This window comes from Rousettus aegyptiacus, unplaced genomic scaffold, assembly GCF_014176215.1.
Source record: "Rousettus aegyptiacus isolate mRouAeg1 unplaced genomic scaffold, mRouAeg1.p scaffold_m13_p_3, whole genome shotgun sequence".
NCBI lineage: Eukaryota > Metazoa > Chordata > Mammalia > Chiroptera > Pteropodidae > Rousettus > Rousettus aegyptiacus.
Window position 1 is genome coordinate 118,329,353 of NW_023416306.1, and position 24,023 is coordinate 118,353,375.

General features: G+C 40.1%; 1 long non-coding RNA gene across 1 annotated transcript in view; it reads left to right on the top strand.

Annotated features, from left to right (window-relative positions):
- LOC107514965 overlaps positions 1 to 24,023 on the top strand; it is a 316,337-nt gene that overhangs the window by 89,296 nt on the left and 203,018 nt on the right. The window contains exon 2 of the long non-coding RNA XR_004949972.1: positions 6,021 to 6,142. This is a non-coding gene — a long non-coding RNA (uncharacterized LOC107514965). The remainder of the gene's footprint in view (positions 1 to 6,020; positions 6,143 to 24,023) is intronic.

Genomic DNA, 24,023 nt, shown 5'->3' on the forward strand with positions numbered 1-24,023 from the left:
ATTCACCTTTCTGCTCTAGCTGTTGCTGTGGCAACCAGCTGTGCTCAGGTATAACCTGACCCCAACTCACCTCAACTACATTGTTTATCACTTGCTTTCCGTCCTGGGGCATCTCTGCTATCATCACCAAGACACCAGCAGAATTTGCTGATTCTGACATAGCCACACACCTAAAAGGATGAGGAAGGTAATATCCCATAGGCAACCCTTGACCAATAGGTAATGGGATCATATGATGCTGGGAAAATTTCCCTAGGTATACTGGAACTGACCTTCAAAGAAGGAGTGGGCAGAGAAACAGAAGAAAGAGGCTGATAACTCCAGAATTAAATGAAGAGTTTATTAAGAGAATTTATGGCCAGAAGCAGAGTCCTGGGTGAGAGTAAGATAGTGGATCTCCACACCCAAAAGAGAACGGGTCTTGATGTATGTATAGCCTCCAGGAACACAGGTGGCTTGTAGTCAGGTGGCAAGTGCTTGTTAAGTGCTGTATGCTCCAAAGCAGTAAACAACTTAATTGGCCTACTTATCTGTGTAAGAACATTCCTTTCAGGTGATACCGATGGGGTGAACTAGTGGTAACTGAGAGCAACTTGCTTCTTAAAATATCAGTCAAGTCAAGCACCAGAAACTTTTGCCTAAGAACGAGTAAGTTCTATTTTCTTTTACTTGGGGTGATAATTCTGAAGAACTTTCTACATGGCCCTTCAGAATATCCCCAGTGGACGATAACCCCAGTTGCCCAAGAGGGGACCAGCATGATAATACACCTGATTTTGGCTTTTTCTCTTTCCCTGTTTCACTTTTCCCAGCCTTTCCACCTCCACTTCTGTTCCCAGAAACCCTTCTCTCAGGGGTCTCTTTTTGGGGGAACCCAAGTTAAGACAGGGTGTAAGTCAGCTCTGTGTGCATTGAAGATTCCCATGCTTTCCCACCAGTGACATAACTGGAAAAAAGTGAGTGTGGTGTAGGGGAAAGGGGGATGTCCAACTTCCAATTGGTAGCAAGAGTCTGTCAATGTCAAAGTGAACATTTAACACTCTTCTACTATAATCCAGGGCTGTTTTTATTCAGAAATCATGAAGACAGATCCCTGCCGTTAGCAAGCTCACAGACCACGTGGGAGAGGCAAACACGTTTATGTCTTACAAATAAAACGTGCTAAAGGAGTGTTAGAGTGAGTTAAGAGTAGAGAAAGGAACAGTTAATTTTGACTGGGAGCAGGAAGGGTTGGGGTCAGGGAAGCCTCCACAGAAGAAGCTATTTGATGTGGACCTTGGGAGATGAGAAGGTTATTGAAGACAGTGAATTGAAGTATTGGAACAGCTTAAAAAGAGTTATGCTGAACTGGAATTGGGTGTGCTGTCCTGTTCTCCCTGTTTAAGGGGCAGAGGCCTGCAACCCTCCTTGGCCGTAATTCCTCTCCCTTTTGTTCCCCTAAATAGTGTCTTGATCATTCTCTCATAACTCGCCTTCTCTGAGGTATCGTGCTTTCCTTTTTCTCCTCAGATGCTTTATTGTCTTCTGTAGAAGAGCATCAGAGCTACAGTTTATTTATTTATTTTTTAACCTGGCTTGTGCTTGCCATGGAGGCCTTACCTCTGGCTTCTGGACACTGGGAGGAGGCCTAATGGTTCTGAGGGGTCTCCCTCTTAACAAGGAGTGGGATCATCTTAGTCTAGATGAGGGTTTTCAGGTGCGATCGCCTAGAGCATGATGCACAAGATTATTGAATGTGACACTCAAGGAGAGTCTCCTTTACCTTGAGGGTAAAGTGTTCACCTGTGCAGGCACTCTTCTCTCCTGGTTTTATCTGCACTGCTAATCACGCAGTGTGGGTTCTTCTATCACTGCAGGGGTGTTGAACAGAGTCGTATTCATTTTTTCCTTTTCCTTTTTTTTTTTTTTGAATGAAGACCAGTCATGCATTTATTTCCCCCAAATATAGAGACCTAGGAAGTATTGTAGAACTTGGCTGCAGGAAGGGCAGGCTTGGTGAGAAAGGCAGGTGCTTGGAAGGGTGGGACCACATTGGTCTCTGCTGAAAACCTGACTCAGCCATCCTTTATATAATATATCTGCAGCTCTCATTCTCATCAGTGTCCAGATGACACAATTTTGAGTTTTAATTTCCCAGCAAGGGAAACAGAATAGTCTAGGACATTTTGTCTCACCGGGTCAAAATAGGGATTGTTAATGCTTGAACCTATTTCTGCTCAGTGGACATGCCTATGAGAGAAAAGTCCAGATCATAGTGGATAGTTTAAGGTAGATGGGAAAGTGGGCATAGTGGGAATCTGTATTGCTATCTCTAGTCCATCTCATCTCTGGCCACCAGACACACACTCCTTTTTTAAGATGTACAGAGTTGCCCTCCTTAGCACATTCTATCACATGCATGTCTGTGGACTCTCATTTCACTTCCAACACAGAAGCAACCCAAAGGCCTAATGTATCAGTCAGGGTTCCCATTGGCAATGAGTGGTCTTTTCAAAATAATATAGTTTGATGAGGCTCGTTTATACAGGGACTATTTATAAAAGTGTGAGTGAGAACCACCAAAGGTAGTGCAGTACCTCAGAGCTTGTGGTATTGGAGCTGTTATCACCTCTTGTTCCAAAGGGATGGGAAGACGGGATGATTTTTGGAACCTGGGAGAAGAGAGAATCGCATAGAGTCAACTGCTTAGAGAGGATCAATGACTTCTGATTGAGGGACGTAGCCGGAAGCAGCCCTGCAGGGAGAGATTGAGAGGAATAACGACCTTGCTCTCACTGTTTCCTCACTCATATCTCCTATCGGGGACCCCAACTGGCCAAACCAACCAGAACCAGTGGACACATGGTCCTGTTTATATTCTACACACAAGTCAGCTTCTGGGCAGGGAGCTGTTGGAAAAGAGTGGAGAGTAGATGTGGAGGGGCGGTTGGCAGACACACAGTGACTATATCGAGAGATGTCTCAGGGTCAGTGTAAGAGCGTTCATCAGTCTCTCCCCCTACAGTCTACCATTGCTGCCCATTCCCCATTGTTCCATTGTGATCCTGCCTAGCTGTTATTATTCACATTTCTATCATCTATGAGTTAAAATGAGTCATGATGAGCACTCGTTGAAGATATTATTAATCAATCATAGCTCTCTTTTTCACTAAGCTTGGATTTAGAATCAACATACTTCTTAATACACTGATCCAGGCAGCCAGCCCCAATCAATTGGCATTGATTAGAGATGGAAAAAGTTTGTCATCTCTCACCTATTCAATCTATCACCTGCCCACTTCATGCACAATAATATATTAAAAACATAATATGATTGAGGCAATTAGAATGAAATAATAAATTTAATTTTCTAAAAGGGAAATAAACAAGAATAAGGTACTTCTCCTGTTCTTGCATACTCTAGAAAGAAAAGAAATCCAGCATAGATGGTGGCCACAACCCTTGTTTCTAGACTTAGTCATACAGCCACACCTGGCACCGAAGGCTTCCTCCTTTGGTTTCATTGCTGAACTATTGTTACTTAACATCTACAGTATCCTAGACACCATGTTAAGTACTTTATACAATGATCTCTTTTAATACTTATGGCAGTTCTCTTAGGAAGTTACTTATTTTCTCCATTTTACAGATGATGAAGCCAAGGCTTAGTTAGATTAAGTAACTTGCTCAAAGTGATGAGTAAGTGGTAGAGATGACATTCAAACTCAAATCTGTTTGATGCTAAAGCCCATACTCTTGACCTTTAGGCAATATGACTTATCCTTCAGTGGTTCCCTTATTTTTGGTAAGCAATTTTGCTGGCTGGGGGACCAGTGAGGTCACCCCTTTCGGTTGGTCTCTCCCCTTCTATCCCACAACCTAATTAAAGAGGTTGACTTCTGCCTCGTTCTGTAGTTAGAACAAACCCTACTGTGGTTATTGTGTCTTAGATGTATGGGTGAAGGGCCTGGGGACTCAGGCACTACAACACACTCCTACCAGATCCAGCTTCCACTCAGAAACTGGAAGAAATCTCTGTGGCGGGCAGCCCAGGAACAGGCTATTATCATCTCATCTAGGAAGGAGGCTGGCCACAACATAGGTAAAGAATTCTGTACAGAAAGCCAAGATTTTCTCTGGTTAGGCTTTGTTTAACAGCTATCCAGCGAATTCTAGGTCTCAAGCATCGTACTGGGTGCTGGAAGAATTAAGGTGAATAAGACATCTCTGCTACCTTCAAAATGCTTGTAGACATCAGAATAGTCCAGATTCCCACAGTTTACACTTTTCAGTGTTATTTGTCATCCTGGGGCAAGGTAAAGTCCATTTAGGAACCCCAACGCACATTCATCAACCTTGGACTGAAGTGACTGGTTTCCGCCTTGTCCTTACCAGCAGCTTTGGGCTGGAATCTCTTTTGTGGAAGCTGCTCCAGCCATTTCTGTTATCGAAGGGCTTGGCTGGGTCCTGCTAATCTCGACTATGCTTCTCGGTTGCTACTTCCCTAGTGTGAGTGAATCTTCAACGTCTCTCACAGACACTGAATATACTGAACAGTATACTGACCGAGGAGTCAGGGTGCTGAGTTTGGACCTCAGGTCTGCTGTTTACTATCTTTGGTATTCTGGACAAGTCACTTTTCCAATCTGGGCTTTGCTCTTTTAGGTGACAGTAGCTTCTACAATCTATGTGTTTGCAGTTGTCATAGACACTCGTAAATTTTTCTGGAGCCAGGCCCTGTTAGGTGTTTTATTAACATCTGTTTTCTTTGACAAGGGGAGTCTTTTTTTTTTGTTTTTTGTTTTGGTAGTTGCTCTGGATATTTACAGCTTTCTTGCCTCCAGGTGGGCTAGCCAGTGTCAGAGTTTATTTAGCCACTTGCTATTCTAAGTGTGGTCTGTGGACCAGTAGCATTGACATCATCTGGGAGCTTATTGACAATGCGGAATCTCAGACACTAGCCAGACATGCTGAATCAGAATCTTGATTTTTAAAAGGCCCGCAGGTGATTAGTCTTTACAATAATGTCTGAGAAGAGTGAAGTCCGGTGCATGTGAGAATCATATTGATTCCTGGAGCAATCATTCACTGATTTAATTTCTTAAATCAGAACCATTGTGGTTGAGTTCTGGCCCTCAGGTGCTCAGGTGAAGTTTAGCATGCAACTAGAATTGAGAATCTCTGAAGAGCCTCACACAGAGTGGAGACCCTCTTTGTAGAGTGGGAGACAGAAGATGGACCTCCAGTTCAGTCAGGGGAGGGAGGATCAGGACAATGAAAGCCTTCTGGAAGTAATGTTTGAACCACTCAGAGACGCGTAAGTTCAGCTAGGCAGAGAGGATCTGAAGGGCGTTGCTGACGCACTGACCACGGGGGAGGGAAATGCAAGTTGAAGTGACAGGAGTGTGGGCTGGGGGTGCTGCAGGGGATGAGGTAGGGGCCACCTACTCCATGCTTGAGAGTTGTACTTTGCCCTCAGAGACAGGGGGGTAGAGCGGGGTGATGGCTGAAAAGGTTGTTTTAAGCAGAGAATGATGTAGTTAGATTTGCATTTTAGAAAGCTTTCTCTTCCAGCAGATGTGACAGATTGTTTGAAGGTGGAGGAGAATGAAAGCAGAGAGAACACTCTGGAGACTGTTTCCAATAAGAAACAAACTAATGCGAGTGTCAGGAAGGATGGAAAGGAAGAGAGAATTTGAGAAATACTTAGTCGATGACTAATTTTATGAAAGAAGATAGGGAGTTTTGAATGATTCCAAGATTTCTGGTGTGATTGTGTGGGGGATGGCGAACAGGTCACCAAGATAAAATATAAAATGTAGGTGAAAGAACAGGCTTGGGGTGGGAGTAAAGAACAGGAGAAAGGTGGAGAAGATGAGCAAAAGTTTTACATGTTTAGGTTGCTTGTGAGATGAACTAGTGTCGATATCCAGAAGGTAGTTGGATATCAGAGTTCAGAAGAATGGTCTAGCCTATAAATGTGGATTTGAGAATTATTAATAAATAAAAAAGTAATCAAACATATATATTTGCATTCATAGGAATTCTTCCAGGGACAGGGTAATGAATCCGAAAAGTAGAGAGCCTCACGTGGGGAATCAATCATTTCAAGATCAGAGGAAGAGAGAAGTGCTACTTGCAGACTGAAGAAATAGCCAGAGAGGTAAGTAGAAAACTAGAGGGGAGGGTGTCACAGTGGCCAAAGGGTAAAGAGCTCTGGAGGATGGTCCCCAGGAGTCAAGAAATTTATGGAATGAAAATATCCCCTGAACTTGACAGTCATACCATTCTCAAGACAAGGAGAGTTAACGATTGTCGGTGATAGAGCGGCTTCATTACTGTGCCAGATGGAGAGTCTCATTGATACTAAATGGCTTGCATTCAAGCAAATAGTTTTTCGTTTCAACAAATAATTCTTGAATGTCTGGTCTACGCTAGGCTCCAGGGTGCTAAACAGGTGTAGGACACCAGCCTCGAGGAATTCACTGTGCCTTAGTAAGTTTTTCCAGAGAAGGGCCTAAGCCCTCTGTCTCCCGGACCATCCTCAGGATGGCTGAAGGCAGGTGCACAGATGCAGCTACTTGTTGAGCCCCTGTGATATGCTGAGAACTGTGCCAGCCACTTGGGATACGCTTACACATGTTTATTGTGTGAACAGATTCTCTGCCCTTCTGGAGTTCTCTGTCTGGTCAGTGAAATAAATGGATAAAAAGTTAAACTATATTACTAAATTTTAAGTACTTTAGCAGAAGTTTCAAGAAGATGTCTTAGGGAGTCCATTGAGCTTCTAATATATGCCTGAGTAAACTAATAGTGTTACTTATTTGTTGTGCATCAGCTCGTAAAATTAGCTCCAGCCTGTGAACATAAGCTATAGGGTCGCAGGATATAACCACATGAGAGTGGGCTGGCTCCACATGGCTGTTGTCTAGTTAGAGTTTGGGAATACATTTCTTTTGAGCAATTTCACAGACACTTTACAGGGTGAGATGGGAGGGAGGGAGGTTATCGGGGACAGGTGGTTAAGATTTCATTGTCTCATCACTACATTTCAAGGTAAACTGCTTCTTTGGGAAACAGACCCTCCTTTACTCAAAATGAGCTTAGAGGCGGTAGACTTTCCTGGGAGCTAACTTGTTGGCAAAGCATATAGGCTTCAAGTTCTAGGAAGCATGTATTGGTATGAAGATGGCAAAAGAGGTCTTGGGCCTCTGCCAACTCTCATTGAATAGCTGGCTGTTTGCAATGACTTTAGAGCAGAGGCATGTTTCTCTTTCAGGGTGTCTAGGGGAGTAAACTACTGTGTGAAAATCACTCTAAATATTTTAGACTGAACAGCTTTTGAATGGCCTGGGTAGCCACAGTTATATTTTGGGGAGTTTGGAGGTTGTTTCTAGGTTCTTTTTGCTGGGATGGTATGCCCAGATCGGGAGTCCGTTATCATCTTCTCTGACATATACAAAAGCACCAAGCCTGAGGGTTGAAATAGAAGCATGTGAGCATCTCTATAGTCACTCCTTGTTTCCCTGAAGGGGAGGATGAGGTTCAATGCTGTGTCAAAGCAGTCTGATCTAACACATACAATATTTACAAAATTTCTTTCTATATATCTAGAGATGGAAGATGAACATGACACTTGCTCTACTCAAAGACAAAAAAACAAGGCTGGTCATGGAGAAGACAAAAAAAACTAGAACGTCTAGTCCAATTAATGTATACAACATTTTGGAAACCTAAGAGAGCAGTTGATTCTTCTGTGGTCTTTGGGGAGGAGGCGGCACTAGTGCTGGTCTCGAAGGATGGATAAGCTGAGACTCACAGCACATGGCAGCCTGGGAAGAAGGGCAATAATAGGCAGGAAACTGGTGATGCCCAAAGAGACAAAACAGCAACAAAAAAAACAGAGCAGCACCAAGAGGACAGCTTTCTTTAGGGGATTTAGTTTTAAGAAAAACACTCAGTGTTCAGAGGTATGAACTTGGACTGTTGGACTAGAAGATATTTCATCGCTGTCATGCATCCAGCCTCTCAGTGAACAAATAAAGGAACTAGTTGAGGATCCGAGAGGTGGTGGCTACAAACTCACCACAAGGTCTTGGGCCTCTGCTGGGATTTTAAGCATTTCTTAACTTCCAGTGCTTTCCCCAATATAGTCATTGCTTTTAGCCTCTTTCTTATATCTTCAGCCCTTACATGAACTCACACATGAAGAAAGCAAAGATTTAAAATAAATCCCAGACAGCAATACTGTTGGCAAAATAGGACTGGGAAAACCTACACTACTAGGCAACAGACACTGCACACAGACTCCAAGGCTGGTTTCAGCTCTACCGTGGTTACTTTAGGGAGGATTCTGCTCAGTGTAATCCAGTTCAAGACACGTTTATTGAATCCACAGTATGGGCGAGCCCCAGAGGAAATCAGACCCTCCATTTCAGGACCAGCATAGATGTTGCTGTGACATCCTGTCTGTGTTGGGGTAGCCTTGACCATTCTGAGTGTGCTTTGTACTACTATTTTACCCAGAACGATGCTCGTCACCTAGGCTTTGTTTGTACAGGCATATGATCTATGAATCTTTGAATTTCTGTGAAGCTAATGTGGGTTAAACAATGACAGACTTTTCCGAGTCCTGGGCTGATCTCTGAGGGGATTTTTTTCTATTCTGGGGTTCTGTGCCAGATGTTGTGAGTGGCACAGAGCATTTCAGACAGAGCTGGTAGTGTGTCTTTTTTTCACCTCAGGGTCACTATCAAGCAGTGGCCCCTGAGTTTTCATCAAGGATAGCTCATGTTGCCCATGCCGCCATTGCTGAACATGTAGGAATCAGTAGCATTTGGTTCGTTAAAAGTCTGCATTATTTTCTCTTTGTTTCCAACATGTTTATTTACAACCGTGGGAACTCAGCTATTTGTTTTCTCCACTGATCCTTGGTGCTGCTCTGTTTTTCTTGAGGATGTGGCTTTGAATGATAATAATGTAGTGTTGAAGCTAGAGCCCATCAGGGACACACCTGGAGTAAAAACAAAAAGTTAGGTTTATCGAGCTTACTGCAGCAGGGAGGATGCTCTGGAGAGGAACTGCGAGAGGGCCCTCTCTGGATTCAGGTTTATGTTGGATAATTCCAAGCAGGGATTAGGAGAGAGGGCCAGTTCTGGATTAGAGGATGTAAAGAAGTGGGGGCAATTCAGTGACCAGGTATCTTAATACATTTTCTCAAAGAGGCTGGTGGATTCAAATGGGGCTAGGAGTTACTGGAAGAGAAACAACAGTCTCTCATGTTAGAACTGGGGTTGATACATCCTTGTTGAGGTTGCAGAGTGACCTTGTCTCTGTCTGGTTCCAAACACAGCAGCAGTGCAGCCTTGTCTGTGCATTGTTCACATACATTGTTTATATTCAGTTGGGAATAGCACTGTCTGGCTGCTTGCAGAGCCATTTTTCAAGGTCTCAGTAGCTTCCTCATTTGTAAAATGGTATCAACCTTTTTCAGACTAGACTCCCCAAAGGTCTACGGTTCTGTAGAGGAGCCTTGGGGGGCACCAAAGGTGTCTTGGGGAGGCAGAATAAGCAGGGCTTCTGGTGCTTTGCTCTTCAACCGAGAAGCTTTCCTGTTCCAGTCTTATATTTTGAGGCTACATATTAAACCACGTTTTAAATAAAGATTCCTTTGCTGAAGAAGAGCTTGAAAACTGGTGGACTGGATAAGCTCTAAGGTCTCTCTATTAGTTCTTAGCACAGAAAAGAAAAAAAAAACAATTTGTCCCAAATTCAGAGCTAATTGGATTTAGTAGCTTTGGTTTAAACCTCAGTTCTGCCTCCAATTTCAGAAGTTTGGTTTATTTTTCTCCCCTACTATGTCAGGATTTTAGCATGCCATATTTAAGAGCTGGTGGGATGGACATACTAGAATTTATTTGAATGAGAATCCCAGAAACCTCTTGAAAAAGTTTGCATTAAAAAAAAAAAAGATGTGTATAAGTTTTGCTCGACAGTATGGGAGGAAAAGAATGAGAGAAAATTAGTAATGGAACCCATTTTTACCATCCAATAGGTGAGTTATGGGGAATAATGGCCTTCGTATTATTCCATAATTGATCAGCTGTGTAATAGGAGAAATTTGGCATGGTTTAAACTAAGTTCTTACTTATTTTACAATTCTTTTGGGTATAACTACGATTCCATTAATTTTATGAGATACATTCTTGGATATTTATGTTTAATTTTCTAGTTATTTATTAGATGTTTATTTTTCACTTTATCTCTACTGTAGCAATGTTGCTGTTGGAATTTTCCCTATATCTTTAGGTACCGTCTTAGCATATTTTGACTCTGTGCATATTAGATGTTTGAGATACTAAAGTTTTATGGTTATAATTTATGTCATTATAATCACCACTGATCAGACTAGCTAGCAATTGATTCAGCTCTTAGCTTTTCTAAATTGGACTTATTTTGAGTTGACAATGATGTACTGGCATTTAACAGAATGATATTGAGTGATTTGACGGTTGCTGTTACCTCCATATTATATATATTCTTTGCTTCCTAATATATGAGATCTGTAATTTTAATTGGTTATATAAACCTGGGGGAACAAGTGACAGACCCATAAGACTATCTTGAATCTGGAAACTGATCTATTAATGCACCATGAGAGAGAACTCCTCCTAGAATCCATTCTTTGATTTTCTGATTGAATTGATTCACCAGAAGGAAGTACCACATACAAACTGATTATATTACGGATCAGGAGAAGATTGCTTGGTAAATAGAGCAAGGAAAGTTGGACATGATTAAGCTGTGTTTCTCACTGAGGCATTTTGAAAATCACTCAAGTGAAGAAAAGATGATAGTCTCCTTCAGGGATTGGCAAACTGTGGCACATGGGCCCAATCCAACCTGCTGCCTGTTTTCTATGTCCCCTGAGCTAAGAACAATTTTAGATTTTAAAATAATTTTAAAAATCAAAAGAAGAATACTATTTCAAGATGTTAAAATTATATAAAATTCAAATTTCAGTACCTATAAATAAAGTTTTATTAGAACACTGCCATATTCATTTTCATATTGTCCGTTGCTGTTTTGTGTTACAGTGACAGAGCTGAGTAGCTGAAAAAGAAACTTTATCACCAGCAAAGGCTAACATATTTATCATCTGGCTCTTTACAGAAAAGGTTAACCGACCTGTGGTCTATATGATAGTGTTACACAAGAAAAAAGGTTAAGAATTGCTCTTAGTAAATAATCTCATTGGCTTGTGACTGTTTGCTGATGAATACCTATTTATCTTAATGTTCTTTTTTGTTTTTTATGGGGGGCCATTTTTTGGATTCAGCATACTTTGTCTTATAGATAGGGCCAGAGAGGGCTTTAAATTTCTTTCTCTCCACTTTATTTTTGTTTAGAAGCACATTTTCCAATTATCACATTGATCTTTACTGTTTTTTTTTTAAAGAAGTCATATTCTGTATATTAGTTATTAATCTTTCTCCATGTTTCTGTTTGTGGATGTTTTACATTTAGCCAGGTTTATGTATGTTAATCTAGCTGATGGACACTGGAGAAGTGATTGTACTTAGGCTCATAGGTAGTGGTGTCAAAGTAAGGAATGCCTGCAAGAAAGATTAAACACAAGAAATCAAAGATCTAAGGGGGATCATGGTGAAAATGTGTCAGCAAGTACAGACCCACAAAATGCTATTTGAAATTTCAGGGAACTATTGGGGTTACAGTTTATATTGCAGTAGGGATAGCATCTGGAGTATCTGGGAGAAAAATGCCTATTTCTTTCTACTTCCCAGGTCACTGAAGGATGCAATGAAGTAATCTTTGGTTCAAGGTTGATGTAGAGAAGAGAATCAAAGTTCTCAAGGAGCAAGGCTAATGTGAGAGAGCTGTTTGTTATGAGTCAGGAGTTCACAAGAAGATAACTAGATTTCCAGATGAGAATCCCTCCCTAGGAATAAAAAATTCTAAATTTAGGGGCATATTTTTCATTTGCAGGCTCATTCCATCTGTCTTTCCTAATCATGCTTGTTACTTACTGTGGAATATGGGTTGTTATGGTGATATGAGGACAGAAACCATCTGCCTCCCACAGGAAACTTTATGGACCCCATAATGCTGGCAAAAAGAAGGGAAGAGATATGTGACATCTGAAGACCAGCTCCAAAGTATAAATGAACCAGATTTTGTAAATTGCATTCGACTCTCCATGACACACTCTTTCACAGTATCTACCTAGTTCTACCATCTCATGTCACCTTTAAAAACCTCTAAAAACTCCAGTGAATACACGATTTCTATAAGCCTGTTAATACCGATACCACTTGCTTGAGTGCCACTGTCTGAAGCCTTTCCCAACCTGGCAATTTTGAACATCTGGTTGAACAAGTGAATACAGTATCCCATAACCAGAAATCCAGAAAGGTGTGAGAATCTTTGCCACATTCTCTTCTAGTAATAAATGCTAATCACAGGCATGAAGATATTGTGATCTGTTGTAATGTTTAGTCAGTTTCCTGGTCTCATCTTTAACATGGATTTCTTGATAACAAGAAATTTCTGAGAAAAAAAACCTACAAAAATGAAATCATGGAGTAGAATAAACTGCAATATTTTGTCAAAGAATAGGGAAGGACTTTCTAAACACAAATATAAAAAGAGAAACCATAGAAATCTAACTTGTTCTAGGATCAGGTTTCTCAGCTTAGTCACTATTCACATTTGGGGTGAGATAATTCTTTATTGTGGGAGGCTGAGCATTGCAGGTAGGATATTTAGAACCTGGTCTCTAAGTATTAGATGCTAGTAGTATGCCTTCAGTCTTGACAGCCAAATAAAACAAATGTTCCCAGATGTTACTAAATGTTTTCTTGAGGGAAAAATCACCAGTGATAGGTACTACTGTTCTAGAATGATTGTTTTGGATGCCAGGGGGGAAAAGCCCTCTCAAAGTCAAATCATGGGGGTTTATATGCTGACTCGAGGCCTTCCTTGTCTTGGAGATGTGAAATTTCGAGGGATCCCAGCAGATAAAGGGACTGGCTCTAGCCTCTCTATCTCTGTGGTAGGGTTTTCGGGGTTTTTCTTTCAGGGCAGCACTGTGTCTATTCTCACACCCACCTGTCTTTTGTCTGTTCTCTACTCATTGGCTTCCTCTCTCTGTTTCATTTCTGATCCTGTTTCTCTTCTGCCTGCATATTCCTTTAGCTCACCAGTTCTTCCCGTGGAATCCATTCCTTTCAAATCCTGCCCTGCTGCTATCTGTAAGAGAGAGGAATTCAGCTTCCTTAATAACCACATCTCTGCTATGCCAGGCTACATTATAGGCATAGGCTATAGGTCAGCTTATGGAGAAGCTGTTCTTGGGTTGGATGCATACCCCTCATACAACAGCTGTGACCAGGAAGGACGGGGTCATTTGGTGTAAAGCATGGGTGCTGAGCAGGGGAGCCATGGACTATGGACTCACTCCAAAGGAGATGAAGACAGGTGGGCACTGATGAGATCTCTAGACTAAAAAGAAATTTAAAAAATTCTGTCCATCCAAAAAGGAAAAAAAAAAAAGCAATCTCATATGCATAACTAATTTGCATGAGATGAACTGGATAGAAAATTTAGTATGAAACATGGAATTACTATTAAAAATGATTTTACATATCAGTGTGTAAAGAAGATGATGTGCAAAGGGCAGGAACAAGCAAACTCACAAAACAAGAGCTGCACAAGGCTCTCTGTCTCTTACCTAGCTAGACACATGGATTACCAGTCAGGCCGATCATTGGAAGACAAAGCAGGTTGTGGCCCTGGTGTCCTGACCTTGACTTTCCAGTGCTTCAGTCCTCAAATTTACCTGATAGATCAATAAACATCATGGACTGGGATGAAAAATTAACAGCCCAGTTATGCCCCTTCCCTGTTGCACTAAAGAGATTTCTGGGTTGGTTTAGTTTGTTTCTCTTCCTGCCCTGTGTGTGGGGTCCTGCATCAGAAGTCAAGCTCTCTTGGGCTTTATTATGCAAAATATGGAGAAAAGAGGAATGAGGAAAGGATAGGATGTGCAGGAGTCAAGGCCTGGGTGGAATTTTTTAAGGAGTTTGGAGAGAAAAGGGGAGAAAGGTTCTGTAACAACTGTGGTGTGAAGGGAAGCAGAACAGAGAGACAAGCTTCCTTCGTGGGATTCAAGAAAAGAAACTTGAATTTTCCTGAAATTATTTTTTTGTCTGCAGACCGTGTTTCTTTGGAAAGATACAATTTGGAGAACTGAACCATATGAATCTTTGTTTCATTTTTCTTTACATTTTATTAATTTCTGGTTAATTAGTATACATATAAGTGGCAAAAATTTCTATAGAACAAAATGAAAAATAAACTTCCCTCCCATCTTGGACTATGAGTTGCCCAGTTCTCTCTCTTTGAAGCAGCCATGCTATCATTGATCTCTGTCCTTCCAGAAATGGTCTATACAAATAGAAGCACATGTGTATAAGTAACCTCTTGTCTTAAAAAAACAAATTATACTCACAGTTCAGACTCTGCTTTCTTAAATTTAAAAACATATCTAAAACCGTTCTCATTCCCCCCCTCCCGCCCATCTTTCCCTCGCTCTCCCTCTCCCTCCCTCCCCTTCCTTTCCCTTCCCCTCTCTCCACTCTCTCTCTCCCTCTGTGTGAGTGTGCGTGTGTGTGTGTGTGTGTATTTCATTTAAAAATATCAATCATGCCTTTATAAATATTCTAGTTGAATGAATGAAGAAGTGCTGTATCATTGTTATTATAAGTGGTGGCCACATTTCGATGCCATGTTTTACTAGAGATTTCTGCTAGGTGATCCCTGCCTGTTCACTTGCTGTTCTGGGGTCCTCACTGTGTTTCTGCTCTTTGTAGGCAGACTCAGTCCCGTGAGTATGTAGATGCAGTGAGAGAAGTGACATATGTTCTGTTCAGTGGAGTGCAGCCATCGGAGAAATGGTACATGAGAAAGGAAGGGAGTCCACTGTCCCACAAGTCTTCACTGATACAAAGTTTGGTGAATTTTTTTTTTACCCCAACTTTACTTTAAGTCTCTCCCAGATGCAGACCCCAGAGAGTCCGTGGATTAGACACAACTCTTCATCACCAAGCAGCTCATGAAACGTCATATAATACAAGTTTCATTTATTAGTTCAAGAACCCTCGAAATAATAATTTTACTTTCAAGTACCCTACCTTGGACTTGTTCATACATATAATGGAAGGCTGAAAAAGCTATTTTTCATATTCTTCTCCCAGGTAAAGTGAAATTGTTTTCTCAAGTGTGTCTAAATAACCATGGAGACAAAACTCAGTTATCACCACCCTAATCTTCTCACGGACACTGCCCTTTACATAGCAGCTATTTGAACTTCAAGCCTAGGAGACCCACATAACAAAAACCAGTGGTGTTTCTTTAAATATCGATGGTAGGATTTGGGTTTTTTTTTTTTTTTTTTCAATTATAGTTGGGGGAAAAAAGAAAATTACAAGACCAGAGAGATAAAACAGATTCCCCATAAGATAGTTTTATTTATTTATTCAGGCTTTTCTCATCTCCTTTCCCAGTCTAGATCTCCCTCCTTCCCACTGCTTCAGCTGAGAAAGTAATTATAGACAACACCAAAGACCTTTCAAACACTTCCAAAGCCAATTCCTGTTATAGATGAGCTTTTAGGAGTTAAGAGCTTTGCAACAGTTTAAAAATACCTCTGAACCTGGCTGGGATGTCAGGACTAAGGATTCGATCCATAAAATTTCCTAAACAACCCCATAGAAATTGTAACCATATGTTTACAACTTTAAAATGCATATCCAAATTGAGATAAACCTGGCAACTGACGCATACGCTGTGGAGGCAAATAAAGCACTTTCTCACGAATACAATTTACTTAAATGAGGAAGCAAGTTTGATGTGGTGGGGTCTCAATGTTTCATTTTAGCAAATTGCCTTGAAGTGATGCTATGATTTTGAAATTTGCTTGTGTCTCATTCTGTACCAGGTTTTCACAGGTGGGCTGTCTCAATGACTGTCACTACTAGCACTTTCCTTCTTTGGGCTTGATTGTACTGATTCTTCTGATTACAAGGAGGTGACTGTTTTAGGATACCCAGAGTCAGAGAGTAGCCAAAGGGTTTTATTCATCTTTTGTTTTCTATCAAATAACACCTCCTGTTATCTTTAGGTATTATCTACTCTGTCAGATAATGCCTTGTACAACAACTTCTTCCAAATTAAGAACATAGTTTAAGCACTTCTGAGATTTCAATCTGGTTTATATATTTATGTTTATACTAGGGGTTTTGTCTGCAGCCCATTGTGGGACTTTAGGAAGCTATTCCAGCAAGAGATGAAAGAACATACTAACCCTGTTTGTTAGCCTTCCTTAGGCCTGACATATATCATAGTTTTTCTTTGTCTTATATAGAATGCCAAGGAATTAGTTTTCTATTTTTGTAAACATTTCTACATCCATGTAAATGTCAAGTGAGCAGAATTTCTTGTTCAAATACTTGCACTCTGCAGGTTTTAATATTTTCTTTTCTTGGAGTAGATATATATTTCGGATATTATTGCATATTTTACATCTCTACAGATTTTGAAGATGTACAGTAACCTTGTCAGTGCCATTTTAGGGACAAGGGTCCCACATGCTTCTGTGAGAAGGAAACCTCATTACAAGTTGGGGCCAAGGATCAGAAACCCCATTTAGGAAAGTGTTTTAAGGCTCTCTTTGTACATAGATTAACTCTTTGAAATTCCATCCAGTAATGATAGGAAGCAAAGAGCACTTCAGAACCGGATTGAACTGAGTACACAGCAGGTGGCCCTGGTCTGATTCACAGGGACCTCTTTGCTGGGTATAGCACAGTGGTGTTTTAAAATAAGTACATTAATAGAAAATTTGAGGTATGGTAAAGCCAGCAGATCAGGAGATGATTGATACCGAAAAGAAAGTTTAATACTCATAACTCCCAAGAGGAGGGCACATTCGATGCCCTAGGAGGCCATACAAGAAAGCACAGTGGTTGGTCGGGGGCAGAGGAAGAGGGGGAAACCTGGGCAAAAGCCTTTACTACAGTTTTCTCAGAAGGAATGGGTGAGACAAGGTAAGCAGGCTTAGAATTACCTAGTTTGAATAATTTCATAGGTTATGGGGTATAAGAGTTGTCCCTAGGTTCTCTGATATTTGGTTGTAGGGTAATTAAGGCAGATAGGTCGTGGCCTGGAATGTGAGAGCCTGATAGAAGAGGTGGTTGGGTTGTGAACTTTGGATTGGTTGGTTTGTATTTGAGAGATGTGATCCTAGGAGGAGGACTTCTCCTGAGCAAAGAGGTGTCAGGTGAAAAGGGAGGCAGGAAACCAAGGCAAGGTGACTCAAACATATTGTTGTGTTCAGAATAACGTGTGTGTAACATATGCATGTAGGGCAGATGTGAGAGCTTCAGGTTTACAGAAGCTAGAATTAATACAAATAGTTGATTAATACAAATAGTTAGAAGCACAGATTTCAGAATCAAACTACCTGAGTATAAATCTTGGCTCCCCACTATGTATTAACCTTGTGACATTTTGTAACTTATTTAATCTTTATCATAACTGAAGGGTGCAGGTACTATTATCAGCTCCATTTTACACATGGAATAACAGGCTTGGAGACGAGAATATAAGAAAATACTTGGAACAGTGCCTGGCATCTAATAAGCGTCAAATGCATATTTACTACTCTTATTGTTATCAGTATTTCCCTGGGAACCCAAGCCAGTTATGGTTAACCTGCTACACACATCTGATGGACAAAGTTGGCACCACTGCAATCTGGAGTCTTGAGATCATTGAATCAAGTCAATATTATTTTTGTCAGGAAATGTCTATGCAACAAAGAACCACCAAACCTTTCTCTGGAGCAAATAAATGACATTGTGAGTGGAACTATCTAGAACTACTCGCCTACAAAAGATGGCTGGTTTACTGGCCTCAGCTTCCTCGGGCTGTGATAATTAACTGGATAAATGTCTTCTGAGAGGCTCTTCTCTGTGGCCTTGGCCTAGGAACTGAACTGAATAAACTTCCCTTTAACTTGTCCACCATCGAAAAGCAAGTCTTAAGAAACCAACGCTATAGTCTTAAGTCAGGCGTCCAGAGTACATCAAAACCCTCTAAACTGTGGTCATGAGATATAATGAAAGGAACAGGTGGACATGCACAGCGATGTAAGAGGACAAGCTGTGCACTGAGACAAGTATGCATCAATTTGGTACAAGATCTAAATGTAGAATTTAGGATACAAGTCTTAATCCTGAATGCTGGACCTGGCCTATCCTTGGCCTTTGTCCTTGTTTGCCCCTCCCTGGAAGTCTTGGAAGCATTTCCACTAAAATTCCAAGATCTGAAATGCTTCTTGTTTCAACTGAGATTCACATAGAGAATCTTTGGTTACTCTGGAAACAGAGCTTTTCTGGACAACAATTTTTAATAACTTAAAAACATTTTTCCTTTTCAACCAGCCTCTCGGTTACTTTCTTTCTTTTTTGTTAGTGTGAAGGATACTTTTATGTTTCCTGGGCATATTGCTTGCCCGTCTAACAGAACATGTATATATTGTTGCCTGACTGCATGGCGCATGAGATCACACTTCAATATTGTTCAGTTGTATTGTCAGGTTTGATGGAAAGAAGAAATGGGTGTGAGGATGGCATTTTCAGCAAGAACAGCTGAAGCGATTTGGAAAACTTACATTTCTGTGTTCAAACAGTACAGCCTAAACCCTGCTCTGCACCAGTGCACAGAGGCCAGTGTGAGCAGCCCTGTGGGGACTCTGTTCTTGGATAATAATGTTTCACCGATCTGATTGCATGGGATACTCCACAATGAATAATCAGGACAGTAGATATTATTTCCAGCAACTACTGATACAGTAATCACTCTTCTCAATGAAAGTACCAGATTGTTCTGCAAAATAGTGAGCTGGGCTCTGTGGAAACAGAACAAACATTTATTTTGGAGAAGTGTAAGTTTAGAGCAGTCAGTAATACCCCAGTTTCATTTCTTCCACAGCAGTGTTTTAAATAAGGGTCCCCTCCTCCCAACTCCTAGTTCCTGGGGAGGAGTTTTTCAACCTAGTTCTTTGAAAGGCATAAAAAGAAACAGCAAACTCAAAACAAACCGAACATTCTCTCTTTAAGGAGAGAAGAATCCAATCTTTGTATATAGTATATGAATTTATTCTTGACTTTGGAAGCAATTAGTTCTGGGACTTAATGTGTAAATATTCCTTATGACGTAGAAAAGATGCCTTCTTGTCTTGCTAGAATAGAAACATTTGAAACTCCTTGGCTGAAATTTCAGACCAAATCTCAAAATTTTAAGATTCATAAACCTGGGTTTAAGTTCAAGTTCTACTCTAGCTAGGCTGGATGGACTTTAGTAAATCATTGACTTACTCTGGAGATCCATTTCCTTTATCAGCATCAGTTTAACTTAAAAACTTTTAAAAAGTCATCATGTTTATTGTAGAAAAATCAGAAATGTCAAGGACAAAGAGAAGGAACTAGAAAGTAATTAGTTCCATCACTTGGCAAAACTACCTTTAGAAATTGGTAAATATTTTTTTTCTTCCTCTCTTCCTTCTTCCCTCTCCCCCTTCCTTTTTTTTTTTTTTTTTAATCTGTTCGTTCATCCAGCTGTTCACCCACCCATTCACTCACTCACACATTCAGTGGAATCATACTCTGCCTAGGGTTGTATAATTTGCTTTCTCTGCTTAACAACGTTCCTGAATGTCTTTTTGTGTCACTATTGAGAATGACCTTTTCGTTGTCTTCTGGACAATTCAATGTAACTTAGTCATCAACTTAAATTAGTTTATAGATACTTCAGTAATATAAAAACTTTAGTGTTGATATTTTGGTATTTGTATTTATCCTTTTAAAGGAAAATTAAACCTTTCTCAGTCTCAAGCTCATATCCTGATTTTGCATAATGGACATTTTTCACTTTTTCCAGCCATACATTTCCTGGGCATATTATAAGAAGGAATAGCTTCCATGTAAATTTGAGTATTCCACAGATTCTTGGTGCAAAGTGTTACTTCTGTGACAATGTTGTTTAAACCTCTTACTGAGATTTAAAGTTTATGGTTTGTGCCTATTCTCCCAGAAGAATCTGTTCTCTGATTCTGGAGAGTCAGTTTCATGTTCTACAGTGAGGGGACTCCCACAGGCCGTACCCAGTGTTTTTTACATTATCAAAATGAAGTTTTTATAGATTATTGTGATGTACCTAAACATATGTATATTTTCCCTTTAAAAAGAGCAATACATTTTTTTTTTTTTTGATGCTGAAGAGAGGCCATGCAATGATACAGAGAAGACTGACATCTAAGTGATGGAACTATGATCACCTTCTAGTTTTTTCTTTTTGTTCCTTGACATTTCTGATTTTTTTTAATAATAGACATGATGGCTTTTTTTTTTTAAAGTTTTTAAGTTAAACTGATGCTGATGAAGAAGTTGGACTTCTAGAGAAATTCAATAATTTACTAAAGTCCATAAGTCAAGGAGAGAGACCTCAGGAGAAACCAAACCTATTAACATCTGGTTTTAAACTTCTGGCCTCCAGAATTGTGAAAAATAAGTTTCCGTTGTTTGAAAAAAAAAAAAAGTAATACATGTTTTTTTCAAGAGTATTAGGAAAATACAGAAATAAGCTTAACACTTTGTGCAATTATACTGTACATACAGTTATGTTTAAAATGAAAATGCTTATAATAAAAAATTCAGATAGTATAATAATGGGAAGCAAATTATTTTCCACCCTACACTTGCAGACTTTCTCCACAGGGGTCATCTCTGTCAAAATGTTAGTGTATGCTTCTGTGTATTTTCCTATTACATGTTCTCCACAGACAGCTTTAATGATTTCATGTTATTCCTTTGTGCAGGTAATGATAGCTTTCTTCTATTACTAGATTGGTGGACATTTAGGTTGTTTCTCAGGTTTATTATAGTATATCTTTAAAATATGTGAAGACCAAATCCTAAAGTCTTTGCAAATCCCTATTCTGCAAGTACTTCCAAGTTGAGAAAGCACAAGAAAGGCTTCACTTTCTGTTTTTATAATCTTATGATGGTTTTAACTTGAAAAGGAAAAAGCTTATGAATATATTGTGCTGATGATGTGTGGTCATTGAACACAATTCAAAATTGACAACCAACCTGTATTTTCCTCTATATTTAGAAGAAAATAGTTCACTACCCTTTTTATTCAAATTCCCTAACTCGTATACTCTATACATTTACTACCCTCTGTAGCCTGCAATTCAATATCTGAAATTGGGGTTGAAATGGAAAATTACAGCAATTACTCCAAAAGTTTTAGGTTACTATTATTATCTCTGTAAACTGTCCTCAGACAGTTCAGCCAACACTGAGTCTCATCTCCATCTTTATCTGAAATCATAAAATGTGACATTATAAATTCAGAAATTAAAAAGCATTCCTAATACAGAACTACTTCTGGAGGTGGTGTATGAATGCTAATTATCTTTAAAATAATCCCCCAGACACCAAACATTTTCTGAAATAGCTGTATTATAATAAACACATCTGCAAATCATCCTTTTATGGGCATGATTCATGTATGCACACATTTACCACAGTGTGATAAGATGTAGGGAGTAAGAACAATCATTTCCACCCATCCCTGAACCTTTCTGGCCACCAGAGAACTCAGGTAATTTGGGTGAATATATAGTGCCTGTATCTACAGTATTTTATTATAGATAAGAGTGGATTCATAACCTAGTGACTTTATTTCTCTAAGGCATACAAGGTCCTAATCCGAACAAAAATTTTGATGTATATACTTGGTTGTCTTGGGCAGAGCTGGAATCAGGGTCTACCTCATGATTCCTTTTGAAGCTGCAGGAGGGCCCTGAGCTCTGTTTTATCCATCATCTTGAACTGAAATTCTACAGTTAGGGACACAGTCATTGGATAAGGGAATTAACCACACAGGTGCCTTCTTTTAAAATGGATTTACTGTGCAGGATGAGATTTAAAATACATATCTGTATCTTGGGATACACATACCTAGATAGAGAATACCTGTATGGAGTAGTACATCAATCTGTTGGACAGTGAAATCTTAGTATAAACGAGTTTATGAAACTTAGAACAAATGTATAATTGATTGATGGTGACTCTTAGCTTTGACTCTGTTGCCTTGAGAATGCTGGGGTAGAATGAGGCTTCAATGGCAAGGAGCAATGTGTTTCACTAACAATTTCCATCATGGGTTCGGAAGGAGAACACTGGCATTCAGGCTGATATTTGGCCATGCAAGGCTCAGATCCTTTGGCGATGGATGAATAGTCTATTTTTAAATGAAAGTTGGGATAAAAAGTATGGCAAGAGGATTTCAATAGTACTTCTGGGACAAGAGAGCATAATTTAGATGTGGAAATAATGGAATTTCTAGTATATTTTTTATGATTTTTGGAAACCCAACATTTGAAACTGTTTTGTAAAATTCATGGTTAATGAAGTATGCTGGACTGGCTGGGTCCATAACATTGAAGAAGTGCACATGCTGATGGAGACATGTGAGACGAAAGGAGGGAAGGAGACTCCAGGGAGATATGACAGTGCGGGGGAGGCACAGGCTTGGGCAGGAAGTGCTTGTGTTGAGACACGTCCCAGCGTAGCTCCTGAAGAGAGTGTGTTCGTAAGCTGACTTCTGTCCCTGTATAGGCAACATTTCTACTACTCAGCCTGCGAAGGCAGGTGTCTCCTTCAAACTGACCTTGGCCTTTAGAAGAACACAAATGATTTTACTATGGCTAACCAAGTGAAAGATAACACTATCACCCACGTCTGAGAAAACCAAACTGAAGCTGGAGGGATGGGAGAGGTCATTTGATTGTCTCGTCATTAGTCTAGCACCTGTTGGGTCACATAGAAACTGTCAGAATTTTAAGCTACTCAGCCCTTCCCTTGGTTCCACTAGGCTGTAGCTGAATTCCTCTCCTATATTCTCCACTTCTTCCAGTCACCCAGGGGTGCCATTTTAGTGCAGAGCAGTTCTAAAAGTATCCTGTGCACCAAACATTGAAAACAGTTCTCAGGAGTTGTCACAAACCTCCTCCCTAGTTTGTGGCTTTCGAGAAGAAAAAATAAAGGAGCTATCTCAACTTTAGCCTTCTTTTATATTTCCTTTTTTCTTTACTATTTCCTCCTAGGATGCTGACTCTAGTTGCCCATCATAGTCTGGGTGCAATGTTACCTGGCATTCCTTTTGCTCTTTTCTCATAAATGCTTGTGCCAGCATTTGGTACTATTTGTTCTGACTGCTTAGCTTTGTCCCAACCATTTTGAGTCCATATATATCTGATGAGAACATCAGAACTGAGTGAGTGCTTAGGGTGTCAAGAATCTGCTGGCTGGCCATTGTCTTCAGAATTCTTGGAGAACTCTCCTTGGCTTTTGCTTGGTCTCTCACCATCCTGAGTCAGGAATTGGCACCCTACTCTCTAAGATGGTTTCTAGAAACAGAATGGAAAACTAACCTCTCACTTTTATGATTATTGACACCTTGGGATTCTGACTTTAAAATCTTAGCTTGGGATGTTGAGGCAGGGACTGTTTCCTCTTCCACCTCTTGTGGCTTGAAGACTTCTGACAAGAAGGGCGGCTGGAGAAAATTAACACAGACTCCTGCATAGGTATGTGATTTGGTGGTGCTAGCTCTTAATTTTACTGACATTACCTTTAATTTCTGAAAAATTTTCTGCCTTCTATTAAAGAAGCATTTTATCTCCCACTTACTGAAATTAGTTTCCATTTCTCATTTATGATGCTCTAACCTTCCATATCTCTCTGTTCCACTCCCCAACTTCTCATGTACATTTTCTAGGTCATTTCTTTACAAAATAGCACATAGGTCTTAAAATAGTTGAAATTCTTGAGGTATTCTTCGGTTTAAAATAGCACCAGGAGAACTTATAGGTCTCACACTGTCTCGTTCTA